This window comes from Rhinolophus sinicus, chromosome 8, assembly GCF_057876585.1.
Source record: "Rhinolophus sinicus isolate RSI-liver-muscle chromosome 8, RSI-T2T, whole genome shotgun sequence".
Taxonomy (NCBI): Eukaryota; Metazoa; Chordata; class Mammalia; order Chiroptera; family Rhinolophidae; genus Rhinolophus; species Rhinolophus sinicus.
The window spans coordinates 75,859,806-75,881,314 of NC_142508.1; positions in this window are offsets into that span (position 1 = coordinate 75,859,806).

Below are 21,509 nucleotides of genomic sequence, written 5' to 3' on the forward strand. Positions count from 1 at the left end.
TGCTTCACTCCTCTTGTTCCTTCTTGCGGGGGGTGGGGGGAATCTTAGGCTTGCATGTCTTCTCTCAATCCCTCAAAGCCAGGCTGAGTGCTGAAAGCCTCCCATTCATTTTCTCTGTGGCAGTGCCCTGACGTCTGAAAGCTTGTGCGTCTGCTCCCAATCCAGCAGAGCTGAACTGGCTGCTTATATCTGTATGCTGTCTACAGGGGTCTGCATGCACTCATTCTGCAGGGGAGCTCGGGGAACTGGCCATGGGGGTGGGGGCTGCAGAGTGCTGGGGGCATGTGTGGGCTAGCTGAGGGAATCCACATGTGAGGGGTGTTGGTGAAATACACAAGCTGGTGAGTAGACTTGGCAGCCAGTGGATGAGATCTGCATGCTGATTGCTGTGAGCCGCCACCCCCTTTCTCTGTTCCTCAGTGTCCCCAGACTATTTAGCCATGCCAATCCTCTTAGTGTCCTGGGTGGGGCAAGACAGAAGGGGGCTTCTCGGGCAGTGTTCCACAGACTAGGAAAGCCAGATACTCACTTGCTCTTATTTTCCCCAGTGGGAGAAACTGTGAACAGGGAGAATCTCTTTTGGGCCCGAACTGCGTCACCTTGGGGGAGGGGTGACACTGGTAAAGTGAAAGCTGTTCTTAATCTCTTCAGTGCATCTATTCTTGGATCCCCCCACCCCCAACACACTGAGATGCTAGAACCTCTTAGCTATATTCTCAGTTTCCCATTAAGGAATTCTCATCCATGGGTGATTGTTGAAATCGATGTTTCTGTTGAGGTATGAGTGCTAGAGCTCCTATTTGGCCACCATGGAGATATCCTTTGGGAGTTTCTAATTGGGAGGCTCAATTCCAAGGCTTGATCCAGGGACTTAGATTTCTTCCATTTTGCAGCCCTACGTCTTCAGTATGTGTCTCCCAAATTAATTCTGTAGGTCTTATGTGTTCTAGGGGGAAAGAGTATGGAATCTTTCCCCTGCCTCTTTTTAGTGGCACACATCTGGAAGTGTGGGCATCATTTCTGCCTCATTTCATTGCCTAGAACTCAGTCATATGGTCCCACTGAACCTCCAAGGAGGTTGGGAAATATAAATCTCTTCCTAGCAGCACTCTGCACTATCAAAGGGGAAGCATGAATTTTTGGAGGGAAGTGAGGGCTTTGCCACAGCAGAGTAAATGAGAGGTGGATAGGCAGGTCCCTCCGAGGGATAAAGGTCCACTATGGAGTTTAGGCCGGTGTTGGACTGCTCTCATTTGAGCACGAGTGATTCCAGGAGTAAGAATATTTCTAGTTTGGCCACCATACCTTTTCATCTCCCAGCTGGTTTGTGATCTGAGAGTTTCCAGTGAGACTAGAAAGGTGTTATCCCAATTTTGCACCTGGAAATTTGAGGCTTATGGAAAGTAGGGGCTTGCACTTAGCTCTTTTGACTCCTAAGGAAATGCTCCTTTCACTACGCCACCTGTATTCATAGCATTTTGACATCTTATTGCTTCCTTGAGCAACACAGGAAGTTCGGTACTAACATTGGAACCCAAACAAAATCCTATTCCCCACGCTAACGGAAAAAAATGCTATGTACTTGTCATATTTTAAAATAAAACTAACTTCCTCATTTTCCTTTCCACTTAGCCCCCATTGAACACAGCTCCCCAATTCAACTCTCTGTTTGGGCTTGTCTTACAAGTTAATTTTCTAGAGATGAAAGTTTCTACAACAACCCCAAGTATTTTAAAAGAAAGATTTTAGTTGTTATGCAAATACAGCCTCATTTCCACAAAAGAGGATTTTACACAAACCCCAAAATAAATAAATGCACATTTAAAAATGTCAGTTAAAGAAATGAAAAAACAACAAACATAAACCTGCCAGGGAAAATATGCCATATAATGCCCAATTGCCTAAAGAGCGAGTTTTCAATGTCATTGAGGTAAATAAAAATGACTGGCCCATGACCAGAAACATATAAAAATGTTGTGTAAAAATATATACAATTTAAACCAATGTAGTATATTGGTTAGAATAGTAGGCTAGGAACAGGGTAAAAACAAGTTTGCTACCTTAATTTCTTGCTTCTATGTTATGGGTCTTTAATATTAAACCCACATTAAATACACTATTAAATAAAGTAATAAGCTAGGGATGTAATTCTGATTAATGGTAAGTCATTTTATGGTGAGGTGGAGAAGGTCATTTATTCTGTGGCTGCAAAGTGACTTGTGCACTGGACTTAGGGTTGGAAGAGCTGGTTCAAGTGTGAGCTTTACTTGTGACTGTGGGCACCAATCTTCACATCTGGGGTTGAACACCACAAGTGCATTTTTCAGGTTAGCTATTGCATTCTTCAGCTCCCCGGTTTCTGTTTGGTATATTTCTGCTTTGTGTATTTTCTGTCTCTCTGTTGAAATTCTCGCATTGTGCATACATTGTTCTCCTGACTTCTGCGAGCATCTTCATGTTGGTTATTCAAATTCTCTGTCAGGTAAATCCTATAACTCTGTGTCGTCAGGGTCCATTCCTGGAGATTTAGCTTGTTCCCTTGTTCGCGACATATTCACTTGTTTCTTAATTGTCCTTGATTCTCTGTGTTGGTGACTGTGAATGAAACATAACAGCCACCTCACCCAGTCTTCATGGACTGGCCTCACCCAGAAGAAGACCCTCACCAATCAGCCTGGCCAGAGATTCGGGGGTGTCTCTCCGACCTTCATACTAGTCCAGTGTGCTGTCTTTGTTCTTAGCTGTGCCTGGCACCTGGAGTGAACTAGGTCCTGTCAGCTCTGCGAGACAGCGACACTGAACTTGCTTCCTCAGGCAGCCCCCAGAAACGTTACATGTTTGGATGCTCTTTCCAACTCTTGCCCTGCCCAGGGAGAAGCTGGGATCTGGGAGGTTTCCTTCCAATCCTATGGCATTGTGCTGGAGGTAGGAATTGCGGCAATAGGGTTCTTGAATTTCTTTACCAGCTTCAATGTGGATAGTTTCATGCTCGCAGTAAGGGAGCCTTTCAATGGATTTCTGGATTTCTCACAAAGGAAATGTGTCTGTGAATTGTTGTTGACTTGGTGTGTTCATGGGAGGGAAGGGGGGCCCAGGGCTTCTAAGTCTGCCATCATGGTGCTGTCTATCACCCCTCCTTGGTTAAATGAAGGTGTTAGAGGAGATGATTTTGGCCACCCCTTCTAGCATTAAAATGGCTTTCTGATTCCCAGTTACAATAACCTATGGAAAAGCATGTATATGGTTCTTCTTCCGAATCATAATTTGCCACATCAACCTAATTCCATCTCTCTTCATTTCCTCTTGCTGTGAGTTTTCATATCAACTCAATACATCATAAAACTTCGTTGCCACGAGTGCGGGAACAAGGTGATGCGTCTTCATGGATTTGCCTGGCCCTCCATGCCCCTCAGATCCACACATCCTTGTCATAGAAAAGATCCCCAGCGTTACCTGTTTGGGTTTCTGACTCTATAAAAGAGGAAACAGACGTCACTGATCTACTCAGATCCATAGGACTGCAGCATGGGATGGGGTCTCCTGAATCGCTTTCCTCAACCTGTTACTTCAGAAAAAAGGAAATGGAACTATCTCAGCCCCGCCCACCATGACCTCCTGTCCTAACACGTTGGTTGTCTCAGCCTCCCCTAGGAATGAAGCTGCATTTTAGCGTCACTTCCATTGTGCTCACTCTAGTAGCTCCAAGGCTCATGTCTAACCACACGGGACCCACAGATTCCAAAGGGGCCACCCAAACCACAAGTGTTGATTGAGGAGGGAATGTTTCATGAAGCAAACTCCACCCAATGAGAGAAAACAACGTATAAGCAAGAGTCTGCAGATACATTCCTCACCCTTCCTTCTTCCCACAGACCATATGGAGTTGAAGTGATTCCATAGTTTTCCCAGGGATGTCCTACATGACCAAGCAATTGAGTGTGTTTCTCACGAGGCTGTGGCCAGCTCAGCGATGCACCCACTTGTGTTTCATTTCCCTTCATCCCTGTCTCTCAACCTCTTTTCCCTCACTCTTTGAGGTCCTGGTGTTGCACCCTCTGACAAAGCCCGAGCACGTAAGCTTTGCCTCCGGCTTTTCTCTGAGAAAGGGTGCTAAGACATCATCTTTCAACAGCATTGCTCCCCGTACCCAACACTCGCCACTCGCGTTGGGAAGATTATCGTTTGAGTGTCCCACACAGATACGACATTGAAGCCAATGGTGACAAAGCTGCTTCTGTATCAATCTGCTTTCAATTCTTTGAATTAGTCAATGGAGAAAATTTCTGTTTGGAGCAGCGTTTTCTTAAATAACGCTCCGCAACTCAATCAGGCTCCCTCTCAACATAGACCGGATCTCAGGCACAAAACCTTAAGTGGGAATCATAAGTACCTATCATTTAATCACATTGTTTCATATCCAGTGTATTTATTCTGTGTTTCGCTTCTCTTTATGGTGACACTCATTCTTCAGTTACGTTAGTTGATATATATTTCGCTTTTAAATAAAATGAACTAAAAATAAGTCAATTTAAAAATAAGCGAATGAAACAGGGAGGTGATCAGCGGTAGTGGAGAAAAATGCACACTGGCCATAGCACAGGGTTTGGGCGCAAACCATGAAGGTGGAACGTGACCAGCTGAAATTTGGGAAACTGCCTTATAGCAAAGGCCTTTGCCTGGTACTGTGGGGGCAACAAACACCTGTCTCAGCCCCAATTTTCAAATCCTCTTTGTTCCTTGCTGGACTTGCTCGGAGTTCCTGCGATGCTCTGTGGCCTCTTTGTCCCCAGGATACAGAAGTCTCCTAACCTTCAAGTGAGTTCTGGCAACTGTGTTTCATTCAGTGCCACAATAAGATTTCTTTGTCCGACTGTCTATTACACAGATGCTGAAATAAGAAACAAGAATTCCAGAGAACAAATAAACCCTCAGAGCCACCAAGGAGCCCCTTCCCTTCCTGCCTCCAACCACAGTGGACTCTCTAAACCTGTCTGGTGACTGGTGTGGCCCCAACCTTCTCATCACTCTGCTCAAGCTGCAAGAACCTTCTGTGATCCACAACTCACCTTCCTTCCATCCAGTTTAATACAGGTTGCCACCAAGTGATGACATTATGCCCCTAGAATCTCTATTGCCCCCCAGTATTTGAAGGGAATCTTCAAGCCCTCCTTCCTGCCAGCTTGCTTCTCCTAGACCCTTCCTCCCGAGAAGTTCTGTGGTTTCCGCTGAGCCCTTCCCTCCCTTCTTTGTGGCCTAGTTGCTCTAGCTCACCCTTTGCTGCCTGTGATTTCTTCAATTGCTTTCCCTTCTCTCCGTCTCTCATTCCAGACCTCTATCACCTGGTTTTCTTCTCTTAGGTTCCCTGAGCCTTTCAGGCTTACTTGCTCACTGTACTGAAAACACAATGTTTAAATGTCACCCTTCTTCCATAATTCATGGAGAGAGGTTTCTCAGCGTTTAAAGGAAGAAAGGAAAGAAAAAGTAAAGGCGGTTTCAGCTGGAGCTCAGTGTCCACTGTAGGTCTTGGGCTTACCTTGCAGCTTCATGGAGCTGTCTGTCGCCATGGCCACCAGCACCCTGGACTGAAGGAACACAGCATTAAATTCTACTCTAAACTCAAGGGGAAATGACCTTAGTGGGAATTTGCTGAGGCCTCCATGGAAGTCAAAATGTCAACTTTGCCCTCCAAGTTTGGAAAGAATCAAGACTTCCTGCCCTGGGATGGACTCCCCCAGGCACTGAGGGCAAGAGTTGGGGGCAGCCTCACCATATTTACACACCCTACAGTCTGGAAGGAATGGAGCTATTTCTGTACCTTGTTTTGATGCAGACCCAACTTTACCACCTCCTGGAAGCCTTCCTGAATTACCCCCGCTCATACTGAGTTTCCTCTTAGGGACAATACAACTCTTAACCTGATTACACGCCATCCTGTCTTTCTGTTACGGGCATTGCCTTGTTTTTCTTCCCTTCTTGTTTTTTAACCCTGCCCCAAAATGGTGTTTCACAGAGATGCATATATTAGGTGCTCAATAATTATGATTTATTGAGTGAGCAAAGAGGGACTTACTGTGGTCCGTCCAGGTAAAGAATGTGGGCATTTTGGGAATCCTGTGCTCCATTTCTAGCTGCACCATCTATTTAGTTATATGGCTCTGGCAAGTCTCTTTAATTCTCTGACCCAGAGTTTTCTCCTGTGTAAAATGAGGATAATAATACCTACCTTACAAAGAAGTTTCAACCTTTACAGGTTGGGGTAGAAGAAGATGAATGAACCATGCAATGCCTTTGAAAGCTGGCCACTAGAAACTGGAAAAGGCCCGGAAATGGATTCTCCCTGAGAGCGTCCAAAAAGAACGCAGCCTTGTTGACACCTTGCTTTTAGCTCAATGAGACCCATTGCAGATTTCTGATCTCCAAGGCTGTAAGAGAATAAACTTGAGTTGCTTTAAGCCACTGAGCGGGTGGTAATTTGTTACGAGAGCAAGAGGAAACTAACACCCAGGTGTTGTGTAAAGCCCCTGGCACATAGTGGGTGCTTTAATAGTTGGTAGCAGAGAATGAAGGAATGAATGTTCAGGCTTCCCACTAAACTATCAGCAATGTGTGGGCAGTGGTTCTTACTTCTCTTGCATTCTACTCAGCACCTGGCAGAGTGCTGGGCAGATACCAAAGCTTGAAAAGGCTTGTAGACTTGCATTGGATTCTATCTCTGGAGATCGAGCAATGCCAGCTGGAGGGATGGGAAAGAGGCTGGGCACAGAAGAAGAGCCAGGGGCTTATAAAAGGCTAATTGACTTCTTGCCGAAGGGTGGGTGTGGCGAGTGCAGGCTACCCCCAAATGCACATAACACAGAAGCCAGGTTTGAATGCCTCTGTGCTGTCAGGCTCCAGGTGGAGATGCTGGGGCGAGGGGCACATCTCCAAGACACAGAAGAGGCCGTTTCTCTGGGTGAGAGATGCTATTCATGGGGGACAATATTCATTCTGAGCAAGCCCGTTTGTGTGTACCGACACCATTTGCGGAGGCATTAGGCTGAGGTCACCCAGTATCCAAAGAACTGAGCCTGGGGGGGGCTAGGCGAGAGAAGGCCAGCACAGAGCAGGAGATTGCATTTGAACCCTCCTGGAAGTGCAGGTTCCAAAGAGGAGAATCTTGGTTATCAGGATACTGCTGATCAATTGATCAGGATGACGCTGCTGCATCACTGAATAGCTTCCTTCATTTAAAAGAAAGGAGAAAAATTGGTTCCAGTTCTGAATGCCCAGGGCAAGAAACCCAGAGGTCACTTTCTCTTTCTTCCCAGCTCTCTCTCACTCTCTTAAATAAGGAGAAAGGCTATATTTTTCCGTGGATTAAGTCTAACACAGAGAAAACTGTCACTGTGAAAACAATAGAATTTATCTCCACTGATATAGCTTGACACTGGGACAAGTGCCTGAACTGTTGCCATAGCAATAAATGTGTCGGACTTATGCATGCGTTTTCTGCTATAGGATTTTGATTAATGGTGTTGCCTAAATGGTATGAAGGGGGAGAGACCATACCGAAGGCCCAAGGAGGGAGCCGGGCAGCACAGGGTGTTCTGTGGCCCACTCGGGAGGGTGGCAAGTCAGGTAGGTGGGCAAGAAACCAGTTAAACAGGTTCCCTTCTATGGAGCAGCATCTGCACGCCAGTGGTGCTTTGTGGCGGGGCCTGGGAGGCAGAGGCAAGGATGGCAGGGGTCTGGGAGGCCGAGACTGAGCAGAGCCAGAGAGCTCATGAAATCTCATTCTATTGGAGGCTTCCTATGTGCTCGTGTGCTAAGGATTTTATGTGTCTCGCCTTATATACACCTTTCATGAACGCTACGAGGCAGCTGTATTTCTATGTGTTTGCTAAGAACACTGAGACACAGAGAAGTTAATTAATTTGCAAAAAGTCACACAGCTAGTGAGTGGCACAAGCAGGTTTCAGACCCAAGCTGCCTGACTCCAGAGGCTGAACTTCACTGTGCTTGGCTCCCGGAAGAGATACTGTCCCGCCCCCACCCCCACCTTGCCCATCCATGCTATGAGCGTGGGGGGTGAGGGTGGGGAGAGAGAGAGAGAGAATGGCTCAGTGAAAGACATCCCCATCTCTGCAAAGTCAACTTAAAACCCTCAGAGCTCTCTGAAGGGGGGGACATATCTTCCTCCTTGCTGACACTGTAGGCACGCACTAAGGTAGTGCAGGCACACCATCTGGGGCCAGACCTGTGCTGCCTGTTAGTCCTACTGAGTACTTCACATTTGCCAAGAGGCAGGTTGGTACCAGAGTCCGAGTGATGCGTGGCAGCCAGGAAGGCTTAACTCCTGGCTCCCAACTGCCAGTGTGACCTTGGTCTGCTCACTGGATCTCTCGAGACCTCTATTTCCTCATCTGCAAAATGGGTGTAATACCTATCCGACCTTGCCTGTGATTGTGGGAATTAAATGAGATATTGTTAACACCGAACACAGTGATTGGCACACAGTAAATCCTCAAATTAAGTTAGGTTTTCAAAGACTCATTTTTACTGATTTGCCCGGTGCTCAGAAAACCCTTTTGATCTTTCCTTTACTGCAGACATGTTTTTGACTTTCACTTTCTTTGCCTTTTGTTTCTGCTTCTCCTATTCTTCCCTTTTTGATACTCCTTTTCCTTATAAAGCAGATCTCCCGAGTGTGCCCTCCCATCTTTCTTCTCTCCTGTTTTCATGTCTAAAGCCCTTCTTCTCCTTTGATGAGGCTTCATTTATCCGGTTTGCCTTCTGCTTCACTCATGGGGTATTGTTCTTTAGTCTCCATTCTATTGTTCACTCCTCTGAAATGGTTCCTTTTACATTATTCCTTTATGACTATTGAGTACTTTCACAGATGCAATGTCATATTAAATATTTTTAAAATCACTACTTAGATACTTTTAACCTTTTTTTCAATGTTCAGCTATAAATCTATATGAGAAAGGCTGTTTTTCTAAGATGTCCCTATTCTCCTGGGCCACAGTGATACTAGTCTGATTTCATTCATTCATTCATTCATTCATTCATTCATTCAAGAGTTATTTATTGAGTGTCCGTTGTAACCCACATCTTCCTTCATGTCAGGTGGTCATAGTATCTGAAAGAAAATATAGCAGGGTAAGGAGAACAGACAGTAACGAGGGTAGCTATTTTATACAGCATGGTGAGGAAGGGTCTCTCTGCAAAGGTAACATTTGAGCACAGTCCTGAGGAAAGGAAGGGACTGAGATGAGTGGATGTCTGGGGGAAGAACATTCTAGGCAGAGGGAACAGCCAGTGGGAAGACCCTGCTCCGCTCGTAGGAGCACACTTTTTGTTGTGGAAGGCACTCAAGTGGGAAACTCCAGGGAGATTGATGGTTGTCGCCTGGATGCCTCTTTCTGCTTCATGCCCTGCCCATCCCACAATACATTTGTTGTTGTTGTTTTGCTTTCTGTAGTTCCCAGTATTTTTTTTTTCCCCAGGAGAGGGAATTTTGAGTTGGTCCATGAAACCTCCTTCAATGAGATACAGCCCAGCAGAAGTCCTTTGAGTTTTGAGAGGTAGATCCTAGTTTCGGGGGCTACTGCTGGTGTGCTGATGGCTTGAAAAGAGGGCTGTGTCCCCTAATCCACTGCAGGAGAGCAGGGATGGCAATGCACAGCAGAAGTCCCCCAGTCCCATGGCAGACAGGGCTTCTCGTTCATGGTGCTCTTCCTTGCTGAGGTCAGATGCCACTTCAGAATCCTTGTCTGCACCACCAGTCATGGCTGTTACCCAAGATGAAACCTTTCAGTCAGCCTTGGTGATGGTTTTTGATAATATGCATAGAAATTGAATTTTTGTAATAGGTCAAATTATATGACATTGCTGATAGGTAACTTTTTTTAATTTTGAGAAAAGACAGGTTCATATGGTTCCGTCTAATATATTGAATTAATTACAACTCTGTTCAATGGCTCTTTGCTGGGAAATTTTTGGCTAAGCAAAGATTTCTTGTCCTCTGTGAACTCTTAAACGCTAATACTCGTATATACGCTACTCTTCATATAGTGATTGGATTTTCTGAAAGTGGGAACCACCTGTATTCATTAATATCCTAACATATCTACCTTGCACCAGGTCCACTTCCAGCCCTTGTCTATTTTTTTTCACCTTTTAGGACTGTGAGGTGGCCGCACCTAAAATAAAGAGCCCCAAAAGACACGCCAGTGGGCCATAGCTTTTCCCTCTAACTTCTATGTAGTAGCTCTGCTGTTGTTCTCCTTCATCCACGCTCCTCTCTGTAAGAGGTTTATACTTTGCCCAGGCATTGCCATGTGACTTCAATTCCTCCCTTGACATCAGGCTTTATCATGTAACTCACTTTGGCCAATGAAATTGAGGTATGATACTCTGGGCAGAAGCTTTCAAAGGCATTGCATGGTTCATTCATTCTCTTTTCCTTCTGCCATGAGACCTGGATCCCAGGTTCTGGAAGACACGTGGAGCAGAAGTATATAAGCTCAGTTTTGCTACAGCAACATGTAGAGTGAATGAGAAATAAACCTTTGTAAGCCACTGAAATGTTGGGAATTATTTGTTACTTAGCCAAAGCTGACTAATACACTTTGTCAGCATTAGCTACTGTGTTAAGAAATAACTTTCCAGGGACTTGCCTTGGGTAAGGGTCATATAACTATAGAGCTCTACAGAGTGTTTTGGTTTACACACACTGTTGATATAGGGGGTGTGGATGGTGGGAGACCATCCAGCTTTTCTAGACACAACATGTGATGGATGTGCCAGAAACCTTTAGGAGAATGTATCCAAATCACATAATCGTAGATGCTTTGTGGGGGGAAAATAAATGGTTTGGAGTTCCAATAAGTTTGGGTTAAGTGAAGTTAAACAGGAATCTTTCCAGCAAGACTTCTCAGAGCTTTTACTATGCTAAGGTGAATCTCCAAAGGAAGGGGGTGTATATGAAATTTACCATCCTCCAAATTGTTTGAGCATAGAATTTTTTTTTCATAGAGTATTTCATGGGCTTATGGTTCTGCAAAAAAACCTCAGCAAATGCTGCCTCTAGTGGCAGCATAATTTGTATATTTCTTCCGTATTTCCCATCTCTTGCAGCCAGCTTTCTTTTTCATAATTTGTCTTCTCCCTAGTCCTTATTTGTCTCCTGTCCCTTTCCAGGCCCCATTGTCCCCTCTTCTCCTCCCCTCTCCTGTTGTTCACTCTCCTCATCCTTTTCTCTCTCTCTTTGTTGTTTCAAGAAGCGAGTGAGTTTTCTCTGACCAGATGACCCAGAGGAACACCGGCCTGATTGCCAAGTGTCATTCCTGAAAAGGAAAGCCAGCGATGGCACTGCCTGTTCGTCCCAGGTGTGGTGTTCATTTTAAAATGATGGGCTGTAACACATCAGCCTCCTTAAGGAGAGATCCTTTGTTCTAGACTCAGACAAAGCAGCACAGTCGGCCTTTAAAAAAAAAAAAAAAAAGCTGTTTCATTTTATATTGGAAAAATACAATGTGACATCTGGAGAATAAATTGTTCAGTCAGCCAGAAATACGCCTTGTAAAAATTGCTTAGGTTTCTGTAACAAGATTATTTACTGCGAGTGTTCACCTATAATACAGCACACTTTTGAAATGGACCTTTTATGAAACACATCAAGAACTGTAGAAATGTATTCAGTGCATTAATCTACAACACTGCACACTTTACCACACTTTTAGAGCAGATTTCAAAACTCAGACCATCTAATGAGATAGAAAAAGTTATTCTTGTCCTATATTCATTCCAGTCATGTTCTATATGGAGCCCTTGGGATATTTAACATAATGCAATAGGGTTTTCAACATATACACACACCACACACTCACACACACTGTTACACACACTCTCACACACACAAAATATATGACTGTTCAGACAAGAATTCAGTTTAGAATGCACTAGCCCATATTTCAACAGCCTGTGTGCAAGGCAAAGCCTGGCTATTTTAGATACCAGAACTTTATAAATATTTAAAGATCTTGATTTAATCCAAATGAGAGATCGCTCAGGTGCTGTCAGTTACTTTCCATAACTCCTTCTTTTCTGATCAGGGGGTGACAGTTTGGATAGCAATCTCCTGGCAATTTGAGGAACTGCCTCAGTTAGAATCTGGCAGCTGGGACTGGGCCTGAGGTGGCTGAAGCAGGTGGAATGTGGAGAAGTGAGTCAGGTGGGGGAGGCAGGGAAAAGCATGCCCTCTGATTGCTTGCTTTGCTGATCTTGAATTTTCTTTGCCCCTCTGACTATAGAAGTGGGTTCTTTCAGCAGGGCAGCTCAGGAAGAGGTGGTCCGAATCCTTCTGCCTCAAGGTCAACTCAACTGCTCCCTTGATTCAATGGGTATCAGTTCTAAAAGTCACGGGGGAGAGGAGACCTGTAGAGTGATTCCTCCACCAACCCAATGTCAGACCCATCTCTTCAAGGTTCACCTTGGCCAAGAGATTTTGCTGTTGTTGTTGGGAGGGCTACACCAAAGGAAAGAGGCCAGTGTGGAAATTCAGAAGGAGAAAAAGAACCACACCAAAATTCTCTCTCCAGTGCCAAAGATGAACTTATTTCTCAGCCATCCTCTTGGCATCACCACACAGCAAAAGGTGTGTTACACTCAAGGTAGAGCTGGTGGCAGTTGCGTGTCATCTGCTGATGGAATTCTGGGAATTGCCAAGCTCGGCTTTCCGAGGGCCTCGCCTCTCAGAGATGGAAGCTCTGGAGAAAGCCTGCAAGAGGGCCTGGCTGGTCTTACTGCAGCACAGACCCCTTCCTCCCACTGCTTCGGGTTCACTTTGCTGCATTTCAGTCCTCTCTGGCTCTCATCCTTCCTCCTGGTCTGGTGGAGACTGAAGGATGACATTTTTTTTTACTGTCTCTGCTCAAATTTCTTGGACTTCTTCTTTTTAATGGCCTTTAGCATTTTCCGTTTTTGTTTTTCTAAGACTCACACTCTGGGAAACTACCAGCCTCCTTGAGAAACTCTCTTTTGCTCACTGTTTCCATTCCTATCATGGGACTGTTGTCTTAATTCCTCATGGTTCAACCCAAAACGCTTGTCTTCCATGAAGCCTTCCAAGTGATCTACTGGCTCACGCTAAGTTTTCTCTTTATTCTCTCAGCTACTCTACTGAACCATGTATTTTAACATTCAATCACTCACGGCCTTGCCTTGCTTCTTCTATCTTGTCTTCCCCTGTATGCTAGGCAGAGGCAGAGGGGAACGGAAAGATTAGTGCGCCCAGGGTAAGAAAACGTGGCGTTCTCATCCCCACACCATCACTTATTCATTATGTGAGCCATGTACAAATACCTTAGGCATTTTGAGCCTCAATTTCCTCATCTATCAAATGGTTACATTGCTTGTCTCATAAAAAACAACAACATTGTGAATATTCAGTGTACTAATTAGGTAAAAACATTTCCTAAACTGAAAATGTGGGCAGAGGGAGAAAAGAAAGCTCGTTGGAGAAAGAAGACAATCTAACAAGGGCTATCTGTGGGGAGCAAACCAATATCTTCAGCCAGTGCACGTCAGCCATGGATTCAGCAGCTGATTGATCAGAGAGGTATTTGAAGAGTGTTGGACGTGCCTTGTTGGAGAAAAGGTCCTCGAAATTGAGAGCGTTCAGGCTTTGTAGATAAGGGGACTTGGTTCAGCAATACTGCACTTGAGCTTTTCTCATCACCTCCGTGTCTTCTTGGTCTGTATGATTCTTGGTTCTCGGTGGCCACTAGCAGGTAGGGACTGTTGTCTAAATACCATCACGACTGTTTGAGTTTCAAGTAAGAGAAGTCCACTCAAGGGAGCTCAAGCCAAAAAAGACAAAATGTCTCATGGAGCCCAAAGGGGAGGAAGAGAGATGGGTCTCAGAATGGAATTGCTATCAGAAATTGGAAAAGCTCCTAGGAATCCAAGCAGCACTCTCCCCATTTCTGCTTCTCTCTGAGCCTCTGTACATACCTTCTTCTCTTTACATATCAGTGCTTACTACCTCTTAGTGCATAGATTTAAAGAAAAAATGGCTGCCTCAGATGTCCAACGTCTTTGTGTGTCCTTCAAATCCTGCCATTCACACAAATTAACTGATTCTCTCTGAATTCCTGTTTCACATTCCTGGTAAAGAGAATTTGTTTAGACTCATTGAACCCCATGTTTCCCTTTGGTTCAATTCAACTTGTAACACCCAGTTCCAACACAAGGGAGTGAGGGTTCCCCATACATCCAATGAATTCTGACACAAGCTGAGTGTCCTACAATTCAACTCAATTCTGACACTGTCTACTCAGAGATAACATTGGATTCCACAGGTTAAGGGCTCAGTCCCCCAAGGCTGTCCCCAACTTCAGGTATCAATTGCAAGTCCAGGTTGTCACCTGTGCTTCTGACTGAAAGGCTATAAATCAAGAGGTTCCTGCAACCCCTCCTTTGGGTTTGATTCACTTGCTAGAGTGGCTCATAAAACTCAGAGAAGCATTTTACTTACTAGATTACCAGTTTATTATAAAAAGGCTGTAACAGGAACAGCCAGATGGAAGAGATGCATAGGGCAAGTTGTGGGGAAAGGTCACGGGGCCCCCATGACCTCTCCAGGGCACCACTCTCCCCTGATCTCTTGCTCACCAACCTAGAAGTCCTATGAAACCCATAGTTTTGGGTTTTTATGGAGGCTTCATTACATAGGTTTGATTGATTAAATCATCGGCCATTTGTGATTGAGCTTAATCTTCCTCCCCTCTCTCCTCCAAGGAGGTTGGGGGTGGGACATAACAAGAGACATCTTTATTGCTCCCGTCACGGGAAATTCCAAATGTTTTAGGAGCTCTGTACCCAAAACTGGACAAAGACCAAATATATATTTCTTCTTATAAATCACAACATCACACCAATCAACTTTGTCTATAGGATGGGTCAAAGAGTACAAACACAGCTGTCAAGATCCCATCTTCTGTGGCAGACAGAAGGGTCTTTACAAAAAAAAGGATTGCTGGAAGCTGGGCAGATCACTGCCCTCTCCCCCACCTCAGCTCTGAAAACAATATGCTAGCAATCCCTTTCCAAGAGCCCATGCTGCAGGAGAATCACAACTGGCCAGTTTAGGGAAAGCTTGGGTCTAGGGAGAAATAAACAAGAAGAAAGAATAAAGAGCATTACTGATTTTAGATGCCATCCTTCAAAAAAAGCAGTATTAGGAACCTAATCGTTCTCATGGACTCAAGCTTTGCCCGTATCAAGGTTGTGTTTCTCGATGTTCCTCTAATGCATACAAGTCTATTTTGCTTGGGCTCAAAAACCTGGTTTTCCACCAGGCTTATTACCCTGCCTTGCAGATGTGTATATGCTTCCAACAAGGCAGCTTCACGAGGGCCCTAGGAAGCCCAAACTCTGGAATCAGACACAAGGCCCTGGAGTCTCTGACTCCTGCCTACTTCTCCAGCCTCAACTATCACCACTCCTGAGCTTGCAATTTCTGTTCAGACATTCAGAACTGCTCAAAATTCCTGAAACAATGCATGGTGTCTGTGACTCCATACCTCTCAGCATCCGATTTCCTCTTCCTCAGACCTTTTTCCCATCATCTGTCTATATCTCAAACTCCTGTTCACCTCATAAAACCTGGCTCACATACATCCCCCTTCAGGAAGGTCTCCCTGAGACTTACACACACACACACACACACACACACGCACACACACACTCCAGTAGAATAAGTAGACTAAGTGGCCTAGCCCAACACAAAATGGCACTCCGAGGCTGGATGCCTTCATGCACAGCACTACGTCAAATCCTTCCTTTTTTTATTCATTCATGAGTTGCTTACACATACTAGCCGTGACTCTAAGCTCCCTTAGAATGGCTCCTTTTTAGCTTCATATTTATTCCCCTGCAAACACATATCTTTGCACAAGAAAAGAGTGTAGCATGGAGATTAAGCAGAAGAGCTCTGCGGTCAGATGGCCTGCCTGGGCTCAAATCTGAGCCCTCCCAATTCTTGACTACAACCCTGGGCAAGTTATCTTACTCTCTGTCTCAGTTTTCACGTCTATAAAATGGGAATAACCATAAGATTTACCGGTAAAGGTTATAATATGGTGATTTAATGAGACAATATGTATAATATAATAAGCCTTCAACAAATGTTGGACATTATGATACAAAAATCTTCTGAACAGAATTTCTCTTTTGTTTGATGACTTGTGTCAGGGCTGAGAAAAGTTTCCCCTAACCCTTTAGTTCTTCTGGCTGGTCAAATAATTCAAACAACATACAGCAGATTAACAGGAGAAATTCAAATTTTAATATGTGCACAAGGGGAATTCACACAAGCATGAACATTCCAAAGACAGTGAGGCAAAATGAGATAGATGTGTCATTTTGGACTAAGGAGGGAGACGTAGGCAATCCATGGATGGAGATGAGAAAAAGCAAGCATTTGGTAAACAAATTCTTGCAGGGCCACCTAGAAACAACGGGACAAAGGGGAGTCTAGCCAGAAGTGCTTTAGGCTTGGCTTCTCCCTGTCTGCCACACTTGATTCCTGTGTGCTAAGGTGAGTATGCTAAGGCTCCTTCCCAAAGGAGATTTTTCTTTTCTTTTTTTTCAATCTGAATCTCCTTAGGCGGGAAAGTGGAAGGTGAAAAACTCTTCCTGAGTTTGTTGGGCTTTAATTGTTTTCAGCTCTAAATAATCTGCATATTCCAGGGAGACTCACTCCTGACCCCCACACTTGGAAGGTGCTCTATTCCAACAACAACAAAAAATCTTGTGCACCTTGGGGAATCTGTACTGAGAACAATGATGGACCATTGTTCATTAGATGGGCCAAAGTGCTGGATACCAGAAGGTTCTGGTTAATAAATTGAGTTTCATCTCCTGCACGTTTTTTAGCTTTGATTCAATTTCCCTTTTCCTAGATGGGGAAGAATTGGAAATACGAGCTGAGATTTGATGTCGCACATAGGGATTCTCTTCAACAGCCGTGAGACAGACTATGGGATGAAATGTCCTTCCAGAGCCCTCTGGTCCTTCTCCCAGCTTGCCAGCCACGCCTCTGGTCAATTCATCCCAGAAAAGTGTTCCTCTCAGGACAATAGAGGAGCTTTTATAAAGTTCTAGAGCTCCGAGTTTCTCACCCAGACCTCCAGCGGGAATAACCTCTTATTCTGCAAGAAAACAAAGCAAAACAGATTGGGTGAAGGGGAAAACAAAGTAAAAGAAATTCTCTCTCTTTGTTTTTCTCTCTCTCTCTCTCTTTCTGTCTGTCTGTCTCTCTTTCACACACACACACACACACACACACACACACACACACACACACACACACACCCTGCTGTTTGTGAGTTATAGGATTTTTGGATTTATAAGAAAATACAACTATTTTTCGAAGTTAGCTGTTGACCGCTTCTTTCCAGAGCTTATTGGAGGCTGTTTTCTAAGTGTACCCACATCCTCAAAGGTGCAAGGACCAAAGGCTTGGACACCCTTGCACACTTGTTACCCACCTTCTCATGCTTCCTCCCAGCCCCTCACGTACTTGCTCATTGCTTCTTCTCCTCTGTCATCTCTTTTCTCTCTGTGTTTCTCCTCTCCCCTACCTTCTCCCGTCCTCTCCTCTCTCCCTCCTGTACCCCTCTCTCCCCCTGTTCTTGAAGGAGCATGTTTACTCCTGGTCATATTCTGTTCTCAGCTCTAGGAGGTGACACACATTTCCAGCTCCACAAAACCAGCCCCAGGGAGGTGTTCCTTACCCGCGATCACAGATTTGTGGGCAGCACATGCCCGAGGGATGCTGGCACCAGAACACAGCACACACCGTCCTGCTTCGCTATAGAAAGCAGACAATGTTGCTGCATCCAGAAAAGCCTGCATTTCCAGAGCTGCTGCTTTCGGCCCCAGCCAAGCTACTCTTTGAGCTCTTTATTTTGAAACCATTTCTTGTTGGATTCTGCAACAATTTATCTCAAAAAAAAAAAAAAAAAAAAGACAATTAAAAAAAAGGCCTGATTGCCAAGCACTGATTGACTGGACAGGGAACACAATAGATCTCTGGCATGATGCAAATAACTGTTTTAAATCTGCTGCCACTGTTCTAAATATTAGCATTAGGACTAAACAGAAATGTCTGCTGCCAAAAAAGAGAACACTAGGGTTAGGTCCAAAGGGAGCTGATTCTGACATTCATTGTGATATATATTTTTTAAATATTTCAATTTGGAGAAAATGAGACACAAGATACACAAGAGGGTTGTGTCTCCTTCCTTCCTTCCTTCCTTCCTTCCTTCCTTCCTTCCTTCCTTCCTTCCTTCCTTCCTTCCTTCCTCTTCTTCTTCTTCTTCTTCTTCTTCTTCCTCCTCCTCCTCCTCCTCCTCCCCCCCCCCCCCCATGGCGTTGGGTCTGAAGCCTTGTATGTCAGAGAATTTACCCAAGAGGATGGCAAACCTGCGGCAGAGTCAATTTAGTTACAAGATCAAAATCTCTTGACTCACAGGAGACAGTGTTAAAAGGCTGGGAACAGCTACAGATCTGTTAAAATCATGCTTTTGCAGCAAAATCAGATTCTGAATTGCCTTCCAGGCTCTTTATTTATAAAGCCCCTTTCAAGCTGGCAGTTTATGGTCCAAGCAGCCAGGATGTTTAAGAAGCTGTTGAACCGAAGCATTGACTTCACGCCCTCCTCCCCCCTCACCCCGCCCCTCCTCCCAGCCCTGACCTGGGTCGAGTTCAGCTGCTTAAAAGACAAGAAGGAAAAGTAAAGTCCCAGACTAAGACTGATCTTCAGGTATTTGTGGAATGGTAGGGACTAGGAAGCCCCTGCTTGGTGCTCTACTAATATTAATAATAAATGGGTTAACAACAGCTACTGAGCACTCACTCTGTGCCAGGCATTGTGCCAAGTATTTATGGATGGGGTCAGCAAACTATGACCTATGAGTCAAGTCCATCCCACCGCTTCCTTTAGTACAGGCTGCGAGCTCAGAATGATTTTGACATTTTTCAATGGTTAAAAAAATCAAAAGACTATTTCATGACTCATAAAAACTGTATGAAAATCAAATTGCAATGTCCATAAGTAAAGTTGTATTGGCATATAGCCACGTTCATTCATTTACACATTATCTGTGGCTGCTTTGGGGCTACAATGGCTGAGGTCAGCAGTTGCAGCATAAACTGTGTGACCCACAAAGCCAAAAATATTTACTATCTGGCTCTTTACAGGAAAACTTTGCTGACCCCTGTTTACATCCATTATCTCATTCTTACAGAAGACTTCTGAAGCAGGGACTAGGATTTTCCTAACGGTTGCAGGTGCGGAAGGAAGGGGGGTGCAGAGAAGTCATTGTGCCTAAAAACTTTGCATGATTTCCTTCTTTACAAGTCGCTTTTGATGAGATTTCTTTTAGGAGGTAGTTGAGAAGAACTTACCCAATAAAACCACCGATCATGAAGAGTTTCAGCCCAAGATGGGAGCCTGTCATATATGGTCAGTGTAATTCTTTGAAGTCATGGAACCCTTTTCTTTCACTTATTTATTTAGCAAACATGTATACAACACCCAGTATGTAGCAGATCCTATTCTAACTGCTTCACAGATATTAACTCATTTAATTCTCTCAGCCATCCTCTGAAGCAAACACTGTTGCTACCTTCGTTTTATAGATGGGGAAACTGAGACACACACAGAGGTTTAGTAACTAACTCCTAGTCATATAATTAGTCAAGATATCATTTGTCAACTGCCTATGATGTGCCTGGGACACCCACTCCCTTGAACATACGTGATCTCAATCAAAGCCCTCAACGGCTGGGAGAGATTCCCAGTATAACCAGTGGAAAAGACAACGTGCTGTGTTCACCAAACTGCTTCCTGCTCTTGTTTAGCTCACAGAAAGGGTACATTTCTTATCGCCTCTTTGATGGGGGTGGTCGGGGTGGGGTGCTGGTGGTGGTTATGTAACCAGATCTGGTCAGTGGAATGTGGGCAGAAATGGCATATGCTACCTCCAGGCCTGGTTCCTTCTTTTTCTTTCTCTGTTCCTCCATGATGTGGTGGCCATGTGTGAAGATGGTCAAACCTTAATGTGGAACCAGCCTATACCCCTGAATCCCTGAGTCTCTGTGTATGAGGCACCTTACATGCACCTCTTCAGAATCTTTGGTCTCACCTGTACATTATTCCCATCACTGCTGTGGTTACCAGCTCTCCATAGGCTCAAGCCTGCCACTCTCACACACACCAGAGCTTCACGGTTGATGGTGAACATATGGCTAGCTCAGAAGTGTGGGGGTGTGAAAGCTCCTTTGGGTCAAACTTCTGTTTGTTTTCCATTTTATTGAGAAATAATTGTCATCCATCACTACGTAAGTTTAAGGCACACAGCATGATAGCTTGAGTCACATATATTGTGAAATTGATTATTGCAGTAGGTTCAGCTAGCATCCATCCTCTCATATAGACACAATATAAAGAAAAGAAAGAAGAAAAGAAAAAGAAAAGAATATTCTTGTGATGAGAACTATTAGGATTTACTCTCATAACAACTTTCCAATATATCAGAGAGCAGTGTTAATTGTAGACATTGTGTTGTGTATTACATCCCTAATACTTATTTATCTTGTAACTAGGAATTTGTACCTTCTGACCACCTTCCTCCAGCTGCCCCGCCCCCCACTTTCTACCTCTGGAAACCACATGTCTTTTTTTCTTTTTGCTGTTCTGGTTGGGTATTTTCTGCTACCTTACCTTCCAAATCACTGATTTAATCCTCTGCTTCATCTAATCTACTGTCGATTCCCTCTAATGTAATGTTTATTTCAGTTCTTATTTCTTCATTTCTGACTGGTTCTTTTTTATGTTTCTTATCTCTTTGTTGAAGTTCTCACTGAGATCATTGAGCATCCTTATAACCAGTATTTTGAACTCTGCCCATGGTAAGTTGCTTATCTTCATTTCATTTAGTTCTTTTTCTGGAGCTTTGTTCTGATCTTTTCTTTGGGACATGTTTCTTTGTCTCCTCATTTTGGCTGCCTCCCTGTGTTTGTTTCTATATATTAGGTAAAAACAGGTCTCTTGATCTTGCTAGAGTGGCCTTATTGTAGTAGGTGTCCTGTGGGACCCAGTGATGCAGTCTCCTTGGTGATCCATGCGTGTCCCTTGTGTGGGTTGTGTGTGCCCTCCTGTTATAGTTGAGCCTTGATTGTAGTTGGCACAACATTGGGAGGGATTAACTGTCAGGCTGATTGACTGTGACTACAGTGGAGGAACTATTGTGCAGAGGCCGACCTTACAGAGCAGTATTCTGTTTTGGGGGGCTCTAGTGCTTGCTGAGTCTGCCCTTTGGGTGTATCATTTGTGGAGGTGGTTGCATGATGTTCTGATATGGTCTGAAGTTGGCCACTCAGAGTGTTGGTTCTGGGGGAGCTCTGGTGCAGGCCAAGGTCAGTTGCTGCCTGTGCTCTGCCCGGGGCCACTTGGT